We start from the raw sequence: 8,574 nt of genomic DNA on the forward strand, positions 1-8,574 counted from the left end.
TTCCCCCCCCCCCCCCCCCCTTTTTTTTTTTTTTGACAGAGGCGACATCATGCCGCGTTTTAATCACAGTTCCGCCTGGGAGGTAACGGCGATCAGGGTGTTGATGTGCGTTCCAGGAAGCAGCCGTTACAGGCCTTTTTTATTTGTCGTCTCCTAACGCTCAGAAATGCTCTAAAGCAGCTCCGCATTTGAGTTCCCACCGAATTTCTTTGACGAGAGCAGTTTTGTACGGCTCACTGCTCTGGACGGGCAAACAAGAGAGATCAAATTTCAGCCGGCGAATTCAAGGGCGCAAGTTGTTCGCCGCACCTCTCATATCCGGGATCGTCAGGGTGTACAGCCAAACAAACTCTGACTCAACTTTCCTTGATAACGCCGAAGTTTATGTAGCGTACTCTCTCGAAAAGACCTTCCCAACGACGTTTCTCTTTCTTGATTTATTTACTCCACATTCCAGAGGCCGGAAATATTATCTTTCGGCTGCGCTGAAGTGGTGAAGGCGTAAACATTCACCGCGCTTTCCTTCGGTCTTATTTATGCGTGGCCGGTTTATTTGCGTTAGGTTTTGCCGGCTCTTTTCCGCGTTATTTCGCGGAGGAGAAGCAGCCGGGTAGTCACGTGATGTGTGGCGTAAAACTTCATGGAGGAAGTTCCTCCGTGTAAACCTTTCTTTGGTAAGCCGCCACTTTCCCGCCGCAACAAGCGACTTTCCGGAACCAACGCAGGGCGAAATAACGACGACAGGGCAGAACATCCGACATGCGGAGCGCTTACGGCTTCGTTCGCGCAGCCATTTTTATCCAAACCGTTAGATTAGTTAACGGCGGTTGTGGCCACGGATACAAATTACAAGTTTGGTTCATTATAGATAACAATGGTATTACTTTTATCTCCAACTCCTGGTAAATAATCGAGGTACCGAAGAAAACATCTCTTTCCGGTGATTTCTCTACGGAAGAATCTTGGCGCGACTGGCGGCCGTCCGCCTAAGCCACCGCCAGAAAAATAGCCAATGGCTTAGCTCGGCTATGCCAGGATATACGTATCGTGAGGTAATGTTCAGCTGGTTATTCTTAGGTTTCCTGGTTGTCAAGGTTTAGCTGAATATCATGCTTACTACTGCTAAAACGATTTCCAGTCCAGACACTGCTCCTCGCGCATGCTCAGCACTGCTCTCCAGGAGCCACGCGAAACGGCTATCAAGCGGCTCCGGTGCAGCGTCAGACTTGGCTACTGCGCGACGGAGGCGCACAGCTGGGCACGCTCCGGCGCCAGTGCGTCTGCCGCGGCTGTGACGTCACTCCTCTGGAATGCGCACACCGGCGAATGTGCAGGTCCAGTTAGAGTCAACCAGAATAGCCCAATTCTCTGCACACCCATACTCCAATTGGATTGTATTTCCAATACAATCCAATGCTCTTCACGCTTGCGCAGCACTGCCCTTCAAGATCCACGCGAAACTGCTCAACCTCGGCCAGGGTAGCAAACGATACAAAAAAAAAAAAAAAAAGACTGGGCGATTGTAGTGAGGCCTCAAGTTCCGTTTTATCGTATCACTGGAATACTAGCGTGCCGTTAACACCCTGATGACTGTTTTTACTGGGAATCGTCGATTTACCACTGTTGGGGAATCATTTCATCCAGCTCAGAGCACTCATGCTTCAGGCTCTCAGATTGAAGATTTACATGTCTCTGCGAAGCATTTTTGGCTCCTAAAATTTCTAGCAGTGCAACTAAAGCTAAAGCTGAGATTGCTTGAAACACTTTTTCCAGACTATGCACTTCGTAGCAGGCAATTATGGAACACCTTTCTACAATTATGGAACGTGATTATCTACACGTCAATCGCATCACGTGTCATTCACTGGCATTTGCTGAATCATTCCGGCTTCGAGCAGCGACTGAATGGAATAATCTGCCATCACAAATTGTTATGGAAACAAATGTCTCGAAATTTACAGATGTGTTAAACAGATAAACAGAAACATGCAATCCAGGAAAACACTCCTGGGCGGTCCGCGGGCAGTCCGAGGACTACGTTTGTACCGGAAGTCCACTGTTAAAAAAAAAAAGGTCGGCGCACTTACTAACATAACACTAACCAGTTATATTGACTAGGTACTTAGTTGCTTTTACTAACTGGTCATGCATGACCTAGAAAAAAGCTGCGCGTAACAATGTGGATATGCTGAGTGTGCAGCGCGACGTAGACGCATTCACCACGCAGATACCTCACGTGGACAATCAACAACTGAATGGTCCTTTTTCCAGTACCGGTCCCTCTAGCGGCCGCCACGGCGAACTAAAAATGGCAGTAAGGCGCACCCCCAAGAAAGTTTGGCTTTCCTAGAACTCATGCACAAAATATCCTGGTCCCGCAGCCCCTCCCGCACTGACCACTCACCCGCACCTTTCATTGAATGTCACAGTAGCAGGCGAACGTTCTCGTGACTAATCTGCTGTGTTCGAAGCGCCCCGCCTCCTCCCCCCCCCCCCCTTTTTTTTTTTCATTTCCGTAACCCCTCACTGGCAGCCATGTTATGGTGTCTGGAAGGGGAAGTGTGACGGGCGCTATATGCGCGCCATGCTTGGCTGCTGCACGAAACGCGATGAAAACCTTGCAGTCCGATAGGGGCGCTGCACGAGGGAGGGGAGCGGCCTTGGAAGGGTTGTCGCATGCGTCGCCGGCGTTGCTCACCTTTCAGCCGAGCGTGTTGTCCTGTGGTGTTGTGCTGTGGATGCTGCCTGTTTTGTACGCGTACCGTATTTATCGTCTTGAATGTACGTTGTGCGTTTTCCTTGTCGATCGACATTGGCAGGAATGTAGCGAAACCTTCAAGCACATCATTCCGCCGAAGCCACGGACGGCACGCTTGTATTGGTGCTATAGGAGGCGTTTACAAGTTTTTCTCATAGAATAAAGCTTCATGCGTTCAGCATGCATGATTTCATCGCTTCTTTAAGCTGCCTAAAATTCGACCAGGCCTGTTGTCAGGCTCACTGTAAGGCCCTGAATAAGGAACGAGTTGAGCCGCCGGCCGGCAAAAGTATTAATTTGATTGATTGATTGCGGGGTTTAAACGACGACGCTACACAGGCGATGACGCGCCGTAATAGAGGGCTCCGGATTAATTTTGACCTCCTAGGGATCCTTGACGTGTGCCGAAATCTCGAACGCACGGGCTTTTTTGCTTTGTGCGGCTCCGTCAGAAAAGCGGCCGCCGCTGCCGGGAGGAAAAATCATTTAAAGCTTCGGAGATGTTGCGCTTTCAAATTTATGCACTCTACATGCTTTATTGAAGTGTATACAAGAAATAAACTGGAACATGCCCTTCAAATTGTGCTTGTGTGTGCTTATTTTGCAGGTGTATGCTGATTCTCAGAGAACTTGCAATTATTTCCCCGACATTTGCTATTGTAAACATTGCAAGTATTCTTGGATGTCAGACAATTCGTTTTAAATAATTGTACATCAGTAACAAATGAACCGCGATCAAGAGCTGAAACACGAAAAGCAAAGTTCAATCATAGGCCGAGAAAGGTTGATACTATCCCAGGTTATTTCGCTTTGAAGGCGCAAAGACTGCCCTTTAAAAGTGTTATTCAACATCGCTTGTATTCCTCCTCCAGAAGCTACTATGTTTACGTTTCTTTGTGAACATTTATATTGCCTTATTCACGTTTGAAAGTGCAGCACTGAGTTGGGGAAGTTGGTGTCCGTTCACGATGAAAAATAGCGCGGAAGAAAGACCGACAGCACGACCAATGCCTCCGCCAATGCCTCCGAGGCATTGGCACGACGCAGACAAGATAGCTCTTGTCTAAGTTACGGGGCCCGTCTTCTTTTTGCGCTATTTATCGCGCAATTAACTCTGGCCCACATCCTGTGGGACTGTGCATGCACCCCGTGGAAGCTGCCGACCTCTACGGCTGGCTGCCGGACACCATAACGAGTGCCGTATATTCGACGGACCTGGCCGCACAAACTCTAGCCGTCCAGCAGCTCGAGGCTGCTCTCGCCAGGCAGAAGCGGAGCGAGTCGCAGACGGGGGGGAAAGGGACGAACTCCCGAGTACCTTTCGCGCACCGCTCACGCCGACGCCGGCGGGGCCTAGTCCAGAAGACGTCGTGAACGTGGATGAGATGTGGAGGCTCTGCGCATCCCGACCTCCCACTCCCTGCTGGCCATAAATAAAGTATTTCTCTCTCTCTCTCTCTCTCTCTCTCTTCATCATTCAGTATGCGTTCATGTTCCAAGCTCGCCCGCATGCGCACGAAAACTGCCTTTGCCGCGATATGGCAATAAAATACTGGCGGAAGTTACCAATGCACCTGGATCAATATCTAGGCACAGCATTGTTAGTGAATGACTGCATCGAACAGACAGCCGTTATAGCTCTGGACAATGAAAGGAGCTCGTCTCCTTAGGTGCCGAAAGACGCGAAAGAACCAGCGTAGCAACGAAGCCGTCTGCACGCAACATGTGTCAGCGCCAGTTCCAAATTACATCGTCTTTTTAGTCGTTTAGGAACTGCTTGTACCCTTTTTGCGTAGCATATCTACGGACACAAATCAAATTTCCGCCTATCAAGGGCGATTTCGGAAGAAACGCAATGCCAGCCGCCGGCACTCCGTTACTTTCGGTGGCAGCGTATCGGCAGTATCGGCGCTAGCGCTAGCTCCCCTCCTCCATTGTGGCGCCACCTAGGAGCTGTAATCGCTGATCTGTGCAGCCTCTCGCTTCCGCCCTTCACACTTCCCCTTCCAGACACCATAGCCATGTGCTGGCAGCGTGGTCAGTCTCAAGCGTTTTCGCCCCTTTTCTTAGAAAGCCATTATTGTATGCACGTACGAACCCACCACGAGGAGTCCAAAGAGAAAAAAAAGAAAACGTGCAGATTATAGCCGCTCCCTAAACAGGAAACCCAGGGGCGCGCTTTTGTTTATTTTGCCCGAGGCGCCTGCCAAGAATGGCGGACCGGCAGCCCGCGCATGCGCAGATCGCTACTGGAAAAAGGTCCATTGAGCAAGAAAGCCAACGGGACGCACGAAGAGAGCGAATATTACTTAGTTACCTTAGCAGTACACCTGCTCTTCTCAGTGCCGGATTAGGAAACTTTGTGGTCCGGGGCTACTGTGTTCTTGGGGCCCTAATGATGAGGATGTGACGATGATGATAATGATTCCCAGGGTGTCTACCAACCTGGAAAACAGGGAAAACCTGGAATTCTCAGGGATTTTGAGCAGTCTGGAAAAACTCAGGGAAAACTCATGGAATTTGTCCTTCTATCAGGGAAAATTAGCTGTACTTTATAAAGGAAAATTCACGGTAATGCTGGCTCAAGTAACAGCACGTCAAAAGTGGACAACCCTCCGGAGCCGTCGCTGATCGCGCCGTCTGAAGTCTTTGGTTCCAGTGAGAACTAGCTTCATACAGCTTGCGAGTCACTCTCCCCCCCCTTCCCCCCTCCTGACCCCCTGGACTCCTGAAAGGTGGAAGAAAATGTTGCACGCCGCGATAGCTTGTTGGGGCAGCGTAAGGGAGTCTGCAGGGGCAGGGGCAATAGTAGCTTTCAATCCTATGCTGGAACACCTGGCACCATCTACTGTGGTTTCTAGTTAGTTGACGCACGTTGTGAATCTTTGAGATGTGGATCTGGCGTAATAATAAAAACACATTTCTCTTAATTTCCAACTTTAAAAGATCGCAGCTGTGTTCAAAATACTTCTTAAGTATCAAATATAGACATTGTACCCTGTTTTAAGAGTTACCTTTAACTGCAAGCCAGCACTATATTTCGCTGCGTGCCAAAAGAACTTTACGGGGAGTCACAATAGTGGGGTGTAGTTGAGGTGTTTCTGATTTCCAGTGTGAATCCCAAATACTCTTTTCGCTTATCCTGCGCAGCGCTTTGATGCTAGAAGTATGGTGGCATTTAAGGGCACGTAATGTTACGGTGTTTAAGATGCAGGTGTCCCTCATCCAAACCAAAATAAACGCTTTGAAGCAGTGAAATACAGCACTGAGGCATTCAGTGTGAGCTGAGAACATGGCAGTACAGTTTTAACTTTTTTTTTCTTCATTATTTCATTCACTGTGAATTTTCCTACCACTCTGTTATGTTTTCTTTTCAAATGAGATAAAAGTTACTGGTTAGCATTCACACTTTATTATGTTATATTTTATTTTATAAGGCGCTTTTTAGAGGGTAACAGCAACCGCTGAAGGGGTGTCAGCCAATGTTGACGTTAGAGTTCTGTGTCACACAGGGAATTTATCAAAAAGACTCAGGGAAAACCTGGAAAACTCAGGGAATTTCAAAATGTCAACTTGGTAGACACCCTGGATTCCGCTTTATTATGCTCACAGTTTGGAAGCCCATGTTATGCTCTCTGATCAGTGATAAATTTTACATAATTTCGCTGTTTCCGGAAACTGATTTCTGGGCTTGATGTCTAGTATTATATTACTCAATTTATCAGGCGTAAAAGTTAGTATCGTTTGATAGCCGGTCCATCAAAAAATCACAAATAATCAAAGTGCCGCGTCCGCCTGCACACTCCATAGTACAGAAGAGTGTTTTCTTACAAGAAGCACGTTTTATTAAGACTTTAAGGTTTTAGTTTTAAACGCATAAAAATCAACAGGGCGTATGTATTGTCGCTGGTTCTACCCAGTAAGGTTTTTCCCGTAAGTGCGGCGTCGATCAGGAACCCAATCGCCGCGGCTCTCGCTGATTTTGCAGGGGGTTCAGCATGGAGATGGTGTTGAAATGTTCGGAGATTGTGGACGGAGTGACGAACTCGAGATGTTGATATGATAAAGGGAAGCAAAGGATTTATATAAAAATATATGGTAACAAAGCTGAATTTATGACTAATAAAATAAAAACTCCAAAACTGCAATTAGACTGCACCCTCAAGTGCGTGAAGACCCCTCACTCACTCACTTACTGAGTGTTCAGTCTGGAAGTTTGTTACTTTTGGTCCGACACTTCCCCTCAGAAACCTTGGGAAAACAAGGAGAAGGAGGACGAATAACTGAATCAATTCAAATGGACTCGAAGGTTACCAACCATAAGGTGCGGCTTCCCGCTCCTCCCCGCCTGTAACGAATTAGTCAGCTTCGTCATAAAGGTGAGGTTGAAGCGCCTACCTTCAACTTTTGATGCGGGAAGCAAGCACACTCAAGAACGTCTTTTTTTTTTTTTTTTTTTTCACATGGTGGCAGCTGGGGGCCCCTTCAAGAAAATTTATTAATAGCCGATACAAAGACACGCTGTGCTAAATACTACACGGGTCGCCTAAACCAAACATACTACATGCATCACTTCACCCACTGCACCGCTAACTACACACACACAGTTCACTCCACAGTTCACTAGTACACACACTACTATACTCGGGAGTGGTAATACAGGCATAGAGAGCTAGTGAGAAACTCTATGAATAGAGGAGGCCCACTGCTGGCCCGTAATGCGTCATTGTAGTGCGGAATTTGAAAAGGGTCCATTATTTCTTGCCCTTCCCCTCCCTTTTTTTTCGTTAAAAAACTCATTTCGTGGATGGAAAAAGCTGCGTGAGTTATCAAAAGCTAGTTGTATTGTGTTCACGGCCCCATGAAGGTACCGTAAAGCAGTGGCAGACTGGGTGCGGAGAGGCGCACAAAGAAGTGGCATTATAAAGCCTACATTCCGTGGTTCATGGCATCCCGCGATATTATACCAACGCCGCTGGAAGCCATTTCGAATACGCCTCTGCGTTGGAGGAGAAAACGGAACGTTTAGGTTTGATGGATTACCATTCCAGCTTACCAGTAAGCATGACCGTCTTAACCCCAGCTGTAACCAATTCATCGTCATTATCATCACCAACAGCCCACTAGGTCCACCGCACGACCTCCAACCACTCCTGTCCCGCGCCGCTCCAGTCCATTCCTATTTCATCCCTTTCTTCTCGACCCCTCTCTGGGTGTATCCACTCTGTCACCCTCATAGTCAGCCGATTGTCATTTCGCCTATGAGGCCAGCCCAAGTCCATTTATTTATTTGTTTATTTTTTTACTTGAACTGTGGCATCTTCTACTCGAGTTTGTTCTCTTATCCAGGTATAGCCCGTTTCCTGTCTCTCAAAGTGTTACTCCGATCATTATTCGTTCCACGGCCCGTTGAGCTGAGGTAAATTGCGGTAGTTCCAAACAAAGCCCAGGGACGTCACCTGTGTACCTATATATATACCTGCGACGAATGGCTGACACGTCGCTGAAGGAAAGCGGGCGTTTCGTGCTACCCAACATGTGTCCGAGAAAGTTATGACTGTCGTCCTGGCTTTTACAGCGGCTTTACACGTTTTTCCACCGTCGCGCGGTCTACATGACGCATGCTGGGCCGATGCGGTCGTCCATTGTCGTTCTTTCGAACGGACGTTGTCCCGTACTCATATCCGCTTTTTTTTTTTTTTAAACGGGTTCACCTGGAATAGCTGCGTGCTGAGTCGATCAGGCGTATGAGTTAACCGTGTAATCGAGCCTGGAGAAGCAAAGCAGTTTTTATCTCTTGGCTGTCCGGGTCGCGC

General features: G+C 47.9%; 1 protein-coding gene across 2 annotated transcripts in view; it reads left to right on the forward strand.

The window, feature by feature from the left end:
* Lpin (phosphatidate phosphatase LPIN) overlaps positions 1–8,574 on the forward strand; it is a 94,903-nt gene that overhangs the window by 1,591 nt on the left and 84,738 nt on the right. The gene's annotated exons all lie outside the window — the stretch shown is intronic.

The sequence above is a fragment of the Haemaphysalis longicornis genome, unplaced genomic scaffold (assembly GCF_048455015.1).
Source record: "Haemaphysalis longicornis isolate Haplotype H1 unplaced genomic scaffold, Haemaphysalis longicornis Haplotype H1 scaffold_8, whole genome shotgun sequence".
Lineage (NCBI taxonomy): Eukaryota > Metazoa > Arthropoda > Arachnida > Ixodida > Ixodidae > Haemaphysalis > Haemaphysalis longicornis.